The following is an 18,521-nucleotide window of genomic DNA, read 5'->3' as shown; positions in this document are numbered from 1 at the left end:
GATGTCATGCTTCAGCATCAAGAAGTATAGTAGTTACACCCTAAACATTATAAGGCACCTGACTAGCAGTGATAATTGTAATAACCGACTCATATTCGGGTGGCAGCACATTAAGAATAGAAGTAACATGCTCATGTTAACTAATAACCTCTCAATAACCAGCAAGACTATCACAATAACTCTTGATTTTCATTAAGAAATCTTTCATAGAAAGATCACCTTTACGTTGGAAATGTAGACCCCATTTGTAAGACATCAATTGAGACGTGGTTTTACTGTCATACAATGTAACAATAGCATTCCATATTTGAACACTAGTATCCAGCCCAATGAGATGTGGTAGGACAACCGTACTTACAGAAGACAGAAGCCATGAGGCCAGAGCACTGTCTTGTTATTCAAATCGAGTAAAGTCAAGATTCTCCAAAGAGACTCCATTCTCATCCGTAACCTGCTGATGAGGAGGTACAGTGCGAGAGTGAAGAAAATGTTGAAGCTTATACATTTTGATCGCCAAAAGAACTTGTTGACGCCACAACAAGTAATTATTATCATCGAGTAGAACACTGATTTTCTTGGTAGAAAAGAACTGATTGTCAATAACGCCATCAGGAAAATTTGAAGCCATCACTGGTGTAGCAGACTGCACAGCAGATGGACTAGAAGGCAGAGCCATAAAGAACATAAGAGTTCAAGAAGGTATCCTCAGGAAAAAGAATTAAACATCTGATACCATGTTAAACTAAGATTCTTATGGAAATATTCATTCTATTAAGATCATCCTCAGTACAACTGCTGTTCATATATTTATAATAGCAAACTTAACTAATCATAAACTGACTTTAACTAACATGTACTAACAGCTAACTGATAGTTAACTAACTAACTAATTAACTGTCTTATTAGTTACTCTAATAGGGAAGATGTACCATTTTTAGGTAGAATTTTGGGTATTCTTGATGATTTGATAGTTTTGTAAGTAATGTGAGGGTGTTTTGCTGCAAACAGATAGCTTGGAAGTCATTGAAGCTATAAAGGAGTTTATTTTGAAGACCTCTAACTCGACGTTAGTTAAAAGGATTCAATACCATCTAAAGAATATACGTCATTAGAGTCTACATTACATTTCAAGGGAAGATAACAAAGAAGATGATCATATAACTAAGATGACTTTTGATAAAAATAAAGGTTTAAGTTTGTTTGTAGAATATCCTAATAATTTAGATTAATTGATTGTATTTTTGTTTTCACCAAAAAAAAATCTCAATTTTAATTTTGTGGTATTTTATGTTAGGAACATTTTTTCTTTTCCAACAAAAGTGCCTTTAAGGCACCGTCCCTTGCTAGATGGGGATGTAACGAAATATTTAGTATGTTTTTTTTCCCAATTAACCTGTCTCAACATTCATTGGTTAACGAAATATTTTTTCACAATTTCAATATAAATTTATAATTCTCATTTTCAATAATCTCTTTCTTCATTTTTTTTCTTCCTACGTAAATCCAAGTCTTTATCATGGGATTTATAAAATTATTTTTTTCTATTCAATAGTTTTGAAAAAAAACATTTTTTCTAAAGAAAATAACTATAAATATTAACAATTTCAAGTATGTAGGTAAAATGTCTGCCCTCTCTGGCACGTCTCTAGTCTACCCTTTTTGGCACGTTTATTTTTCTTGGTCTTTGTTCTTGTTGAAAGTGGAGTGGCGGCGGCGTAACTCTAAAATGCAGGTTTTCTTGGCTAGTATAGCAGTATAGTGGTTGGAATTTACGCTTGAAATCAATGGAAGATGAGTTAGCAGGGTTAACAATCAATGAAGAGGAAGATGCAATCCTACAAGTCAAATTAGATCCGAATACAGAAAGAGGAAAGGAGATTTTCAGGTTAGTAGGATGTTCTCTAAATGCTAGTATTATTCATTTTCTTGTAATGAAAATACCATGGCAAATCTTTGGCATCCAATTAAGGGAGTTCATATACGAGATTTAGGAGAAAAAAGATTTCTGTTTCAATTCTACCATGTCATGGATTTGGATAGGGTGTTGAAGGGGTCTCCATGGACATTCAATAACCATTTGCTAGTGTTACATAAGTTATAGTGGGGAGAAGATCCTCTCAAAATTTCACTGTTCACGGTGCCTTTTTAGGTCCAGATACATGATGTCCCCATTGATCTTTTCTCAAAAAACTTGGCAGTTCAGTTGGGAAACTTTGTAAGTGAATTTATTGAATATGATGGATCGAATATGGGGAAAGAAAATAGGAATTATATACGGGTAAGAGTGAGGATTGATGTGTGACGACCGTTAAAAAGGAGAAAACAATTTTGTTCTGTGGGAATTGTACTTATGTAAAGTTCAGGTATGAGCGTCTGTCCCTTTTTTTGTTTTTATTATGGTCGATTGGGACATAACGATTCCTTTTATGAGGCAAAGATGGCGCTAGGGGTGGAAGTAGCTAAAATGGGTTAGGATCTATCATTACGAGCCCAGTCACTGAGGGCTGCAATATTTAATAGTGTGTGGTTAAGGGAAGAAAGGGATGGGAAATTGAAAGAAGATAGTGAAGGTTTTTAGATGATTGGGAACAATCCGTGGACTGGTGAAAATAAATTAGCTGGGTAAGGAAATATTTTTGACCTAGTTTTGGGTTTTAGCTTGGAAGGCCGAAAGAATTTCAAAAATCATAAGGGAAAAAATTTATTGTCAGATCAAGCGCTAACTGATATGGAGCATGATCTGGAGGATGATGTTTTGATTGGCGAAGAAAGAAAAAAAAAGGAATAGAGGGGAGATGGAAAAAACGATAGTTTTGGTGAGTGAGAATTCTCTAGTGGGCAAGAATAAGAGAGTACCGGAGGTCAATAACTTTGTATCGGCGGCTGCCAATAGGCAAGCTGACTGGACGCAATTAAACTACTAAGTTGGAATGTTCATGAATTGGAGAGTCCACGGACAGTACGAAGACTTCGGCATATGCTGAAGTCACAAAATCCCCAAATAGTCTTCTTCATGGAGACAAAGATATTTAAAAATCAAATGGAAAGAATCCGTTACAGCTGCGGGTATGGCAATGGGATTAAAGTCGATCCAAAAGGTTCTAGAGGAGGATTATGTTTGGCATGGAAATCAGAGGTGTGTGTTACGTTACGACAGTACTCAAAAAGGTATATTGATGTGGTGATAGACGATAATGATATTCGAGGTAAATGGAGGTTTACTGGTTTCTATGGGTCCCCATATGTACATGATAGAAATAATTATTAGGCTGCATTCAGAAATTTATATTCTGGAGAAAGATTCTCGTGGTTTCTTTGTGGAGATTTTAACGAAATATTGTATGGCTATGAAAAGAAGGGTGGAGTACCTAGAGATGAAAGAAGAATGAAGTTGTTTCGCAATGTTCTAACAGATTACAGCCTAGTGGATGTAGGGTTCTATGGGAGATGGTTAACATGGGAGAGGGAAAACATACCCGAGACAAATATACGTGAGAGGCTTGATAAAAGTGTTACAAATGAAGAATGGATGGCCATGTTTCCTAAGGTAACTATTCAACATCTTACTTATTCTTTCTCTGATCACTGTCCCCTTTTAGTTAATACAAAGAATGAAACACTAAGGGTAACAGAGAAAGCTTTTAAATTTGAAGTCCGGTGGACATTGGAGGAATCGTTCAAAGAAGAGGTTAAAAACACTTGGGAGACATCATCAGGGAATTTGATGCAAAAATTAGAGAAGCTAAAGCATGGTTTGAGGAGTTGGGCTGGTCGAATCCAAGTTGATCGGAAGAAACAAAAGGCATTTCTCACAGATAGGGTATCAAAACTCTTAGCAGCTGAAAGAGACGATCATAATTTGGCTGAGTTAATTGACACAAAGTTTCAATTGAATCTTGAAATAGATAAGGATGAATGCTACTGGGAACAGAGCACGCATAAATTGGCTGAAGTATAAAGACATGAATACTACTTTCTTTCATGGTCAAGCCACGCAACAGAGACGGAGGAACCTGATTCACAAATTACAGGATGAGAAGGAAGAGAAGCGGAGATCATTTAAGATATTGAAGGAATTGTATGTTCCTATTTCCAAAATTTATTTATGACGAAAAGAAGGGGAAGTTGTGATCATTTGCTGTCCGGAATTTATTGATGTATTTTTGAGGAGGATAATCGATTTCTTACAGTTGTCTATACAAAGGAAGAGATTAAAACAACAGTGTTTGAGATAAAACCTATAAAAGCCCCAGGAGAAGATGGTTTACAAGCTTTATTTTATCAAAAATGTTGGCACATTGTTGGAAATGATGTCATCAAATTTTGCTTACAATTATTGAATGAGGATAAGGGCTTCAAACAGGTAAACTCTACACATATTGTACTCATTCCAAAATTTGCTAATCCGGTTAATATGAAGCAGTTCAGACCAATCAACCTATGTAATGTGATTTATAAAGTTATGGTGAAAGCTATTGCCAATAGGCTTAGGGGAGTTATTGAGAAATGTATTAATGTGGCGCAGAGCACTTTTGTACCAAGGAAGCTGATTTCGGATAATGTTCTTCTTGCTTATGAAATTCTACACACATTGAAACAGAAGAGAGTGGGGCAGAAAGGATTTATGGCAGTGAAGCTTGACATGAGTAAAGCATATAATAGAGCTGAGTGGGAATTTTTAAAAGCAATCATGACAAGAATGGGTTTCGATTGCAGTTGGATTGAAACTATAATGGAATGTATAACTTCTGTTTCCTATTCGGTTATGGTAAATGGATTCAAATAGGAGAATTTCCAACCGACAAGGGGGTTGCGTCAAGGGGATCCGCTTAGCCCTTTTATTTTTCTTTTATGTGGGGAAGGCTTATCTAGTCTTATGCGTCTTGCAATGAACGCAGGATTGTTGAGAGGAGAAAAAGCTAGTAGGAGTGGTCCACAGGTATCGCACCTATTTTTTGCAGATGATTGCATTTTATTTAGTGAAGCAACTAGTAGAGGAGCTAATGTTTTAAAAGAAATTCTCAAAAAGTACAGAATGTGTTCAGGGCAGAGTGTTAATTTTGAAAAATCAACTGTCTTTTTTAGCATAAATACATCTAAAGTTGAAACAAGAGGGGTGGTGAATATATTGGGAGTTAGAAGCTCGATTGACCCGGAGCGTTACCTAGGGTTGCCTAATATGATAGGCAGGAAGAAAAAAGAGTCGTTCTAGAATTTAAAAGATCGAATTAAGAAGCAAATTGATCACTGGAGTACGAGGCAGCTATCGCAAGGATCACTAGAGTACAAGGCAGCTATCGCAATGATGGAAGGAAGTATTTATTTAGTCTATTTTACAAGCCATCCTAACTTACACTATGGCTTGCTTCCTTTTACCTAAAACGTTATGTGTTGAGCTGGAGAATATTATTGCTAAGTTTTTGTGGCAAAAATGACACATGAAAAGGGGTATACATTGGTGTGCATGGAGGAACCTTTGTATTTTGAAGGAAAATGGAGGTCTGGGATTTCGAAATTTTTGTCAGTTTAATATCGCGTTATTAGCTACGCAAGGTTGACACCTTATTACTTATCTGAATTCCTTATTGGCAAAAGTTCTTAAAGCTAAGTATTATCCGCATTCAAACTTTCTTAATGAACAATTAGGCAACTTACCCTCACTTACCTGGAAGAATGTCTGGGCTGCAAAAGATTTACTACGAAGAGGGTTGGGCTGGAGAGTAAGAAGAGGTAATGGAATCTTAGTTTGGGATGACCATTGGATACCAGGAAAAGATACAGATGGCTGGAATCACAGAAACGATAGTGAAGTGAAGTTAGTCTCTGATTTAATCGATGCTACGAATAATTCGTGGAAGATAGATCTAGTGAAAAGTACCTTTTTAGCAGATATTGCTCAAAAGATTTTACAAATCCCTCTGGCGAAAAACCTAGGTGTCGACTTTCAGGTGTGGAAGGGAGAGCTGTCTGGGGAGTTTTCAGTTAGGAGCGCCTACAAACTATTACAAAATGCTAGCTTGGATCCTAATAATTTATTAATACAAGCCGATGGGAAAAATTTCTTTAAAAAACTATGGAATCTACAGCTACCCTCTAAGATTATAATTACAATTTGGAGAGTCTCCTGGAATTATCTGCCTACTTTAGTCAATTTGAGATCTAAACGAGTTGCTGATGATACTGTATGCCCTCGGTGCAGATCTGGGGAAGAGGATGTATCCCATGTCTTTCGGTTTTGTCCTGCAGAAATAGATTTATGGCAAATGTTAGATCTTTCTTGGGTTAACAATTCTATGATCCAAAGCTTTTGGGATTGGCTAACCTGGATTTTCAAGAGGAGTGGTCACAAACAATACGTGTTTAACTACATATAGTATATCAATTGTTATATATAAGTAAATTACGAATGTATGATAATTATACGATTATGATATTATAGTGTACTTTTTGTCAAGTGAATGGTCATCGTCATCTGAAACACAAATCAGGGATGGTCAATTTTTTATGTGAGATGGTGTGTCAAGCATTGCCCAAGGGCGGTTAGGATGGACTGGATGGGAAATTTGTATTTGCATTACATCATAAATATATTCTACATATGCATTGATTTAATATTTGTTCCTTATATCATGCTTAAATTGTTATTTATGCTATAAATTAAATAGTTTACTGTTTGCATGATTATATATAATGATTTAAGATTAGTCTCACATTGAGCTGTCGTATGCTTACTCCCCCTTTTCCTTACCTCTCAAGTAGCACAGAAAACTAGAACTCGAAATGGCATCAGAGGGGCTCGGACTAGCAACTCATTTTCCTTTGTCGTTATATTAAAAGATTCTATTAAAGCTATCTTTAATTATTTAATTTTGGGATTGAAATTATTAAGTATTTTCTTGTTTTCTGTAATGGACATTTGAAATTCTTTAACTTATTTATTTTAAAGCATGACATCTGGTTAAAAAAAATCTGATATTTGCATGCTTTTCGATATAGAAAACCATTACTTTAAAATGTTTTTCCGTTACTTTATAAATACTTAAATGTTTTGATAAAAACTCTTTAAAACCTAATCGTTTTTTCAAAATTACACCTCAACAATATTGTAATTGAATTGATAAGTAAAGCTGGTTTAAATTAATGAATGTTTTTTCTAAAAAAAATGATATTCACATAAATCAACTCAAGTAAAAAGAATGTTCTTACAGGATCACCTCGGTGATTGAATGTAACGCTTTTGACTTTGTCGAAACTCCTAAGTCAAGTCAGGGGTGTTACAAAAAAAAATTAATTGGAGTGGATTTAATATTGAAATTAAAACACTTTATGAGATATTGTATTTATATCAAATAATTATCCAAAATTATATTGAAAACGTAATATATATATAAATCTTAAATATTTTTTCATTTTAACAGAAATTTTTTAATTTAAATTTTCGTTGAACTTTATGGTTTCCCACATTGGTATGTTCTTCCCTAGTAAATATTTCCGTGTTTCATAAAAGCATGATATTGATCTTTATAATATTATATACTATTTTGGGTGAGTAGTATTATGGCTACTTTGACAATATGATATAAATGGGAATTTTTCATTTCAAAGACAATATAAGCTGTTCTGATTGTGACTTGTAGAGAAGAAGACGAAGGCTAAATGCTAAATCTATATATAGTGTCCCGACTGGTGACTGAGTATATGTCCTAAGCAGCTTAAACTCTTTCTAAGAACATGATGGCAGTACTGTTTGTATATCTTGGATTTATGGTTTTTGGAATAATTTTTCTTTGTTTTCTCTATCATTTCGTAGACAACAATGGCCTCCCTCGAAACTGGCCACTTGTTGGGATGATTCCCACGTTACTTCTTAACATCCATCGCCCTCACGATAAAGATGCCCAAACCCTCAGACGAAGCAGTGGCACCTTCTTTTATACAGGACTTTGGTTTACTAACACTAGCTACTTAGCTACCTCGGATCCCGAGAATGTGCGTTCTATATTGAGCTCCAACAGTTCTGTTTATTTGAAAGGTCCTGAATGGCTGAAGCAGTTTGATATCTTCGGCGAAGCACTTTTCAATTCCGACGGTGAGGCATGGAAACGTCACCGCAGAGCTTTCCATGCTTTCTTGAATCACCCTCAGTTCCGGCAATCACTTTCAAAGGTTCTCCATCAAGTATAGAGGAAGCGCTTGTTAAAGTTCTTGAATATGTTTCTGGACGAGAGATGGTGGTGAACTTGCAAGATTTGTTGGTAAGGCATGCGTTTGACATTGGTTGCATAATGGGCGTGGGCTTCAACCCTGGGCTGCTCTCCATTGAATTCCCTGAGAATCGATTCCACGAAGCCGTGAGTGATACTTTTGAGGCAGCTTTTTACAGATATGTAATGCCTGACAGTCTTTGGAAGTTGCAGAGTTGGCTTCAGATTGGAAAAGAGAAGAAACGGAGTGATGCTTGGAAGGCTTTCGATGATCTTTTAACACAATTTATATCGACCCAACGCCACAAATCCAAGAAATCAGTGGCATCCTCAGGCTCAAATGAAGAGAATGATTTCAATTTCTTGAACTGTTACCTGACAGGACATGAGATAACAGGCCCAACACCAAAAGACAGTCTTATAAGAGACAACCTTGTACATTTTTTGTTTGCCAGTGATGGTACTTACAATTTAACTCTCACTTGGTTCTTTTATCTCATCTCCAAGGCACCCATGGTTGAAAACAAGATCAGAGAAGAAATAAAGAGACACTTATCAATGACACAAGTAGAGGGGGGCTTGCAAATACCATCCAACTACGACGAGTTGAGTAAGCTAACATATCTTCATGCAGCGTTGTGCGAAACCCTAAGACTACATCCACCGGTTCCGTTCGAATTCAGAACATGTACAAAGCAGGACTTTCTTCCGAGCGGTCATCGGGTCGATCAAAACACCCGAATCCTAATTGGAATACATGCAATGGGAAGGATGGAAAGCTTATGGGGAGAAGATTGCTATGAGTTCAAGCCAGAAAGATGGATTAGTGAAGATGGGAAGATTAAACGAGAGTCGCCAACTAAATTTAGCGCATTCCTTGCGGGGCCAAGGATTTGTCCGGGGAAAGAGGTGTCGTTTCTGTTGATGAAGGCTACCGCAACAGCCATCATTCATAACTACAACTTTCATGTGGTGGAAGGGCAGAATATTGGTCCCAAAAACAGTGTGCTTTATCAGATGAAGAAGGGGTTAGTGGTTAGTGTTAAGAAGAGATGGAGTTAAGGAATTTGCAGAATTAAAGTGATAATTAAGAAACCTCGTTTGGCCTGATGGTCAAGTTCCTCTTATAATTCAAAAAGATAAAAATTTGTAATTAAGTAGTGTTACCATATATATACTTATATAATCATATGGTCTACGTGGGTTAATGTTTTTATCAACTAAAATTTGCATTGGATTGAGTTAAAAGTTGATTTAAATATTTAATTATGTTTTTATATTTTAGACAATGAAAGTTTATATTACTATTTATTTGTGTTTGTTGTTTTGCCTTATTTTTTAGATATTTTCCTGTATTTTAATTTTTATGAATTTCTTTTAATTTTTTTCATGATACGCAGAAGATTTTGATATATTAAAAGCAAATAAAGAATGAAAAGTATTTGTAAGCTGCAAGTCAAGAGATGGAGTGGTGTCTCCATATTTACCGCAGACAGTACCTTTCAATCAGCTGCCACCTACTAGACCATATTAAATATAGATAGAAGCCCCACAAAAGTTAATGATATTATTGATGCACTACCCATTTTGTTGACTTGTGTATGCCATATTAATTTGAGGCCAATTGAATGATGCAAAGTTAGTTTAAATATTTAATTGAGAAATTTTTATGTTTCAAGGTTGGACATGGAATAAAGAAGATATTATCAAGCGATCGCATAGTTGGTCCAAATATTATGTACGTTTTCCAAACATTAAGTCTAATACAACGCATGTGTTGGGCGGCAAGTATAATCAGATAGATGGTTGATTGCAGTTAAAAACCGATGGGTTGATTAAAGTGGCTTCAAGATTGACTGCTGCTGAGGAGTGGATTTTGGGCTTCAATTGTAGGTTGGGAAGATGTACCATTTTTTAGGTAGAATTTTGAGTATTCTTAATGATTTGATAGTTTTGTAAGCAATGCGAGGGTGTTTTGGTGCAAATAGATAGTTTGGAAAGGAGTTTATTTCGAAGACCTCTAACTTGACGTTAGTTAAATGGATTCAATATTATCTAAAGAATATACATTACATTTTAAGGGAAGATAATAAAGATTTTGATAGAAATAAATGTATAAGTTTGTTTGTAGAATATCCTTGTAATCTAGATTAATCGATTGTATTTTTGTTTTCATCAAAAAAAATTTCAATTTTAATTTTGTAGTATTTGATGTTGGGATTTTTTTTTCTTTTCCAACAAAAGTCCCTTTAAGGCACCGACCCTTGTTAGATGGGGATGTAACGAAATATTTAGTATGTTTTCTTTCCCAATTAACCTATCTCAACATTCATTGATTAACGAAATGTTTTTCACAATTTCAATATAAATTTTATAATTTCTCACTTTCAAAAATCTCTTTCTTCATTTTTTTTCTTCCTACGTAAATCCAAGTCTTTATCATGGGATTTATAAAATTATTTTTTTCTATTCAATAGTTTTGAAAAAAAAAACATTTTTCTAAAGAAAATAACTACAAATATTAACAATTTTAAAATGATGCTTTATTTTTTAAATTTTAAAAATTTCTCATATAAAAAATGTAATTTTCAATGAAAGTAATTAAAAAAATAAAAATATAATTTCATCTTAAATCATTTTAAAAAATTATTAATATTAAAATAAATATTAACAAAACTTTAAAAATAAAAATAAAAATAAATTGGTCTACATTGATTCTATGAATATTGATTACATTGATTGTTGCTCTAATTACTCGACATTGTTAGACTATAATTTTTTATTATTAATTTTTATTTTAATATTATATACTTTATTTATTACTATAGTTCTGGTATGTCTATAAAATATATATAATATATATAATATTACATGATTTTGGTGTATATGTTTGGTATGCAAAATGTTAAGATAAATATTGTTTGTTAAGTTAATTGTAAGTCAATTACTAGTAGTTAATTTGGTTAGTGTTGATATTATTGTTGGTAGCAAAAGTATTCTTTGTTGTATAAATACCCTAGTTCAAGTATTCTTAGGTATGAAAGACCGAATGAAAATGAAACTTTAAGCATTTTGTTTCTATCTTTGTTGTATTGTTTAACATGGTATCAGAAGTCTCCCTCCTTACAAATTTTTGAGGACCTGTGGAGCATTCATGGCTATTCCCACTGCACCAGCAATGGTTTCTGATTCAGTTTTTGATAGTCGCTTCTTTTCTACCAAGAAGATTAATATTCTTCTTGATGACTCCAATTATTTGCTATGGTGTCAACAGGTACTTCTTGCAATAAAAACTTACAAGCTGCAACATTTTCTTGATCCTCAAACTATTGTTCCTCCATCGATGATCTCTGATGAAAATGGTGTGCTTCAAGAAAATCTTGCTTTTCTGTTGTACGAGCAACAGGAAAGTGCGCTTGCATCTTGGCTTCTTTATTTTGTTAGCCAAAGTGTGTTACCTCAACTTATTAGCATGGATTCCAGTGCACAGATATGGAATACACTTGCTACTATATATGGTAGTAAGACCACATCTAGGTTAATGTTTTATAGATGTGCTCTCCATTCTCAGTGCAAGGGAGATTTGTTAATAAAGGATTTCTTGATAAAGGTTAAAGGCTACTGTAATAGTCTTGCTAGTTGTGGTGAGATCATTAGTGAGCATGAGCATGTTATTTCCATTCTCAATGGTCTATCTCCCAAGTATGAATCAGTTGTAACTGTCATAACAACAAGTCAACTACCTTTTAGTGTTCAAAATATTACTACTATGCTTTTTGATGCTGAAGCACGAATACAATCTGCTGTAGTTGAGATTCCTAGTTCAGCGAACATGGTTACTCATCAACAGACTACTTTAGTGGTAGATAGTGATTCAACTCCTACTTATCATCTTGCTTCGAACTCCTCACGTGGTTGGGGACGTGGTCGCATGTCTGGATCTTTTATTTAGTGCCAGCTTTGTGGAAAAATAAGGCATCTTGTTGATTATTGCTATCATAGTTTTGATACTACTTACAAGAGTACTGATTATCGGCCTCCACAAGTAAATTTGTGTATGTTTGGTAATGGATCATCAATGCCATCATAGGTGCCTTCATTTAGTTTACTAATGTCTTCTCCTACAATGGCTCTATATGAAAATTGGGTTTCTCACCTTCTCCAACTCCTACAAATGCATGGTTCAACAGTTTTATCAAACATCACAGCCTGGAAGTGCTTCAACAACTACTTCTATCTTGAGTCCTAATCCTTAAGCTTATGTTGCTATGCCTAATACTATTAGAGAAAATAATTAGTATTCAGACGTTGGTGCCACACATCATCTCACTCACTCTGCTTTAATAATGGAACAAAGCACTTCATACAGTGGCCCAAGTAAAGTGTTTGTGGGTAATGGATTTGTTTTACCTATTCTTCATACTGGTTAGACATCTTTACTTACTCGTTCTCATCCGTTGTATGTGAGGTCTCTTTTATTTGTACCTGGTATTACTAAAAAACTGATCTTTATGTCTAAATTTGCAAAAGACAGCCAAGTGGTGTTTGAGTTTTTTCCTACTAGATGTCAAATGCATGATTTGCAGACTCGAGATGTGCTTCTTCAAGGATTGGTTCATGATGGTCTCTACAAGTTGCATTTAAATGCTGCTATCAAATCTACTATACTTGCTACTTTAACACAGCGTCTTACGGCTGTCAAATTCATTCTTTTAGCTGTATGGCATGCTAGACTAGGGCATCCATGTTTAACTACACTTAAGAAAGTTTTGACTAATTGTAATGTACCTATGTGTGATAATAAAAATTTGGTTAATTGTGTTGCTTGTCATATAGTCAAAGAACATAACTGCCTTTTTCTATTGTAAATCTGAATATACTACTCCTCTTCAGATGGTGGCTGCAGATGTTTGGGGGCTAGCTTCAGTATGTTCTAATGGTTTCTCTTATTATGTTGTTTTTACATATGCTTATACTAGATACACATGGCTTTATTTTTTGAAGAAAAAGTCAGATGTTGCTACAATTTTTCCTCAATTTCACCAACAAGCTGAAAGAATACTTGGGGTCAAATTAAAATTGCTTTAGATGGATGGATGGGGTGAGTTTCAAGCGTTGAAATGTTATCTTTCACAAAGAGGTATCTCTCACAAGCTCACTTGTCCTTACACCTCTGAGAAAAATGGTATTGTTGAGTAAAAACACAGACAAGTTATAGAATCTGGTCTCTCCATGCTGACTCATACGTGTATACCCTTGATTTACTTGTATGAAGCTTTCAGTAGTACAGTTTACCTGATAAACAGGTTACCCTCTCTATCCCTAGGCAATATCTCTCCTTATGAATTTTTTTTGTGTTGAACCTAATTATTTGCCACTTAGAGTGCATGGTTTTTTTTTATGTTTTCCTAACCTTAGGCCTTCTAACACTAACAAACTTCAATTTCGATCAGCTTTATGTACATTCTTAGGTTATTCTCCTCAACACACAGGTTATAGGTGTCGAGATCCTTCAAGTATTCTCCTCAACACAAAGGTTATAGGTGTCTCGTCATGTCACTTTTCATGAAAGTATTTTTCTATTTAAAAATACTCTACATACACCCAAGTTGTCCAGTAGTCCCTCAACTGTACCATCTAGTTCTAAATTAATTACATTTCCATCTTCCTTAGTTACAAATCAAGGGTCACCTCACGAGCCCACAAATTTATCTCTGTCATCTAATACACCAATGAATTTAGCTTCTGTATCAACTTCTCTTGGTGTATCAACATATTCACCTTCTAATAATATATTAGTCATTTCCCATCTACCAACTCAATGTCCAACTCAAAGTCAGCCATCTCAGGCCACTAAAACTCATTCTATGGTTACTCATAGCAAAGTAGGAACCTTTAAACCAAAAGCATATGTCACCAGGGTAACTAGTTCATCTGATATTGTACCTACTGATAGTTTATCTGCTACTGTACCTATTGATATCCATGAAGCAATGAGCTCATCTTGTTAGCAAGAAGCAGTGGATAGTGAGTTATAAGCTCTTCTCAGAAATAATACTTAGAGCGTTTGCCTTCTCCCACCTTCTAGGAGATTAATTGGTTGTAAATGGTTGTTCACAGTGGAGAAGAAGCCTGATGAATTTGTGGACAGGTATAAAGCAAGACTAGTAACTAAGGGGTTCTCTCAACATGCTAGTTTTAATTTTTGTAATACTTTTAGCTCTGTGGTTCAAGCTATAACAATATGGACTATTCTGGAAATTGTTGTTATTAATAGATAGGTGTTAAGGCAAGTTGATTTGAATAATACTTTCCTTAATGACACCTTGTTTGAGGAACTTTATATGGATCAACCACCAGGATTTAAGATCCATGGAGCCAATGGAGAACAGCTTGTGTGTAAATTGAACAAGGCACTGTATGGTTTAAAACAGGCCCCTCGAGTCTAGTTTCATACCTTGAGGCAACATTTCGTGGAGCACCGAAGTTTTCAAGCTTCTAAAGCTGATCCATCATTGGTTTTTTTTTGAATAACTGGTGCTTCAACATTTTTTTTCTAATGGTATATGTAGATGATATAGTTGTGACAAGTAGCTTATCTGAAGAAATCAAAAAGGTCATCAAGCAGCTTCACAACAAGTTCTCTCTTAAAGACATATGTGAACTTCATTTTTTTCTAGGTATATAGGTTTACTAAACCTTTTGTGGTGATTTTTTTCTCTCAGAAAAAGTATGTTTCAGATTTGCTTCATAGCACATGCATGGCTGCAGCCACTACTACTCTTACACCTATGGTAGGCACTCCCAAGTTTACTGTTGCAGATGGTAGTCCACTTGTAGACGTTCATGAATATCGGAGTGTTATTATAAAACAACAATGTGTGCATTACATGACCAGAGATTGCATTTTTTGTTAACAAGCTTAGTCAGTATATGAATGCACATTGTGACACTTACTGGAAGGCTGTAAAGAGAGTGTTAAGGTATCTGAATGGCACAATGAATTATGGTTTGTATTTCACAAAAGGATAGTTTGACCTAATTGGCTACTCTGATGATGATTAGGCCTCTACTATAGAAGATCAACTACAAGCTATTACATTTATCTTGGTTTCAATCTAGTTGCATGGTGCTCTAAGAAGCAACCTGTTGTATCTAGATCCTCATCAAAAGTAGGGTATCGAAGCTTAGCAAATTGCGTTTCTAAGTTGTTATGGGTAAAGCACATTCTAACTAAGATTAGTGTGTATTTAAAACAACCACTAGTTGTATGGCATGATAACATATAACATCCGTATTTTAACTTGGAGTTAAGTACAGTGATGGATTGTGTCCAAGAATTAGTGCAAAATTCTTAAAATATAATAAATAAGAGTTTTGAGTATTAAATTAGGAAGTATTTAAACCCAATAAGAAATTAGAAAATACTCATTAGATAGGGAAATATTAAATAGACGCATAGACCTAATTGAAAGAATAGAGAAATTATTGTGGCCAAAGTAAGAAAAATAAAAAAAAGTTAGGAGGTACATAGTAGTGGTAGAAAGGAAGGAAGGATTAAGAAGAAATTTAACCAAAGTGAAGTATGAGTCAACCTAGGAATTATAAAAGATAAGGAGGGATAAAATGGTAAATAGCCAAGTAGATATTTTAAAGTGTAATGATAATTGGTAAAAGTGTAAAGATGGAAGGCTAAGGGACTAACAGCAATTTGACCATTTAATTAAAAATGGTGTGATTTTTTTTATGGAAAGGTGTAGAAAGTGGGAGAAAAGATGAAAAGTTATCATCTTTTTCCATCCACCAAACCGTCACTCACCCCTCCTAGTTTCCATCCAACTTTTCTTTTATTTCCCTTTTGTGTCCTTCCTTCATTGTTGAACGAATCAAGCTCCAAACCTTTCTTTTTCTTTGAAATTTCTTTAATAAAAACTAAAAAAAAGGCTAGTGAACACCTTAATCTCACGAGAGACCCCTATAGATGTGTTAAAAGAGAAAAAAACAAGAGTTAGGGTTTTGAGATTTCAAATAGTTAAGGTAAGAGATGATGAAATTATCATGTCATACATATTTATTTTCATTAACTAGCATAGAAAAGTTCTATGATTTTAGTTTTAACTTATTAATGATATACGTTTTATATGAAATTGAAGAGAAATAAAATAAGAGAGAGGATAAAATTGAAAGAAAATGAAAGTAGAAGGCCAAAGGGTGAAGGAAGAAGAAAATACATCATCTCAACCTTTTTGTTGTAAGTACTAGAAGATTTTAAATTATTTTTATTTAAATGCTTATATTGTAATATGGAATTACTTAGAATAAAAATGAAAAATATATATTTATATTTGTAAATAGATAATAAAAAGGGGATTAGATTATGAAATTATGAAATTTGTAAAGAAAATTATAGGTAAAGACTATGAAATGATATATTTTTTTGAACACTAAGTAATGATGTTGTGATAAAAGTATATGTGTAAAAAAGGTGTAATATTTGTGATTTATGAAATGGGGACTAAATTGTAGATTATAGAGAAATGTGAAATCTTTTTCGAAATACTTATGTAAAGTATTTAAATGTATGAAATTCAGCTTTGATGCCCAAGTAGAGGAAATTTAGAACTACTAGGATATTAGTGGAATGCCATTAAGGGACCTTAGCGCGCTCTACGATTATTAGCACATTAGCGCTATCCATTTAGCACATTCGTGCTCTCTGTATAGCACCTTAGTGCTCTCTGTTCGTTAGTGCATAATAATGCACCTCTGTATTTGTTCCGTATATTCGATATGTTCTACAAAAGTCTACTATGGGCCTAAGATATGAAATGTGAACAAAAGTGAATCATTAAAGTGTTGAGTTAAGTTTAGTAACTTTCAAAGGTAAGTTAAATTTTGTTAAAGTAAGGTATAGTTGTATGAATTAGTATGCGTGGAAGCATGTATTAATTGAATAATTTTAAAACATTATGTTACGATTCATTTACCTATTTATTCTTATAGTGCTTACAAAGCCTTCACTGGCTTAACGCGTTTATTTTAACGTGTAGGTACAGGAAAACTTGAAAAGTTAGAGTCGGGCTAAGAGATCTCTCATCTCATCACATCTTCAAGAGCTGCAAGAGTAGGTACTATATTTTGAGTTAAAATGGCATGTATATAGGTAGACTGGTTGTGTTCCCAAGTGTTAGGGACTAAAATGCAAACTCTTGAAACTCAATCTATTTTAGATTTTTATTTGAAGTATTTTGGTTTAATATGAAATGATTTATTGAGGTTATAAGTCTGTTTGCAATTGTGGTTTATTAATATAATAACTTTGATCGATTTAGAGTTGTTTTAAGTAGTTTAAATGCATCTTGAATTGGTCTTAAGTGTTGAGTTGAATCCAATATATTGCAGGGGGTTTTAGTGAACTTTTTAACTTATTTTTAGCAAAATTTACCCAAGGTATCGATACCAAGGGTATAAGTACCCGTACCTAGGCTTTAAAACTTAAATTTTTGGTATCGTTTTTAACATCAGTATCGATATTGAAGGCTAGGTATCGATACCTAGGCCTAAGGTATCGATACCTTCATCAAAATTTGAATTTCTGGAATTCCAAAATGCTATTTTGGTATTGATTTTGTGCAGTGGTATATATACCTTTTAAAAGGTATCGGTACATGTTGTTTAAGTATCAATATTGTTCCCTTGTTTTGAGTAAAAACGATATTAAAATCATTTCCAAACACATTCAAACATCCAATAATGACCCCGGATGTTTATATTACTTATTTTTGGGTTAAATAAGTTACTATATATAGATGTTTAAATTAAATAGCGTCTAGCCAAAACTGTTTTGGCACCAAATGTAATAGTCTCGTACCGGGTTCATACAATCGGACCGAGTATAGGGGTGTTACATAACACATCAATAGTGGCAATGGCAATGGCTACAAAGTCTACTCATCATGCTAAGGTGAAGCATGTGGAAATTGATTATCACTTTGTGCATGAGAAAGTCCTTGATGGCATGTTGCAGGTCAATTTTGCTCCATTAGAAAGACAGATGGTTGATGTGCTCACAAAGCCAATTACACCAAAACAATTTTCTACTTATAGAAAAGCATTGTGAGTGTTGTCAAGTGAAGATCAATTCAACAAAAGTTAGAAAACCTGGAAAATGTTAAGATAAATATTGTTTGTTAAGTCAGTTGTAAGTCAGTTACTAGCAATTAATGTGGTTAGTGCTGTTATTATTGTTGGTAGCAAATGTACTCCTTATTGTATAAATACCCTAGCTCAAGTATTCTTGAGTATGAAAGATTGAAT

General features: G+C 34.2%; 1 pseudogene; it reads left to right on the top strand.

Moving 5' to 3' along the window:
- Window positions 1-7,572: 7,572 nt before the first annotated feature.
- Window positions 7,573-9,501, top strand: LOC107953407 (alkane hydroxylase MAH1-like; annotated as a pseudogene).
- Window positions 9,502-18,521: the final 9,020 nt, after the last annotated feature.

This window comes from Gossypium hirsutum, chromosome D12 (assembly GCF_007990345.1).
Source record: "Gossypium hirsutum isolate 1008001.06 chromosome D12, Gossypium_hirsutum_v2.1, whole genome shotgun sequence".
NCBI classification, from domain to species: domain Eukaryota; kingdom Viridiplantae; phylum Streptophyta; class Magnoliopsida; order Malvales; family Malvaceae; genus Gossypium; species Gossypium hirsutum.
This window is presented reverse-complemented; position numbering and strand designations above follow the sequence as displayed.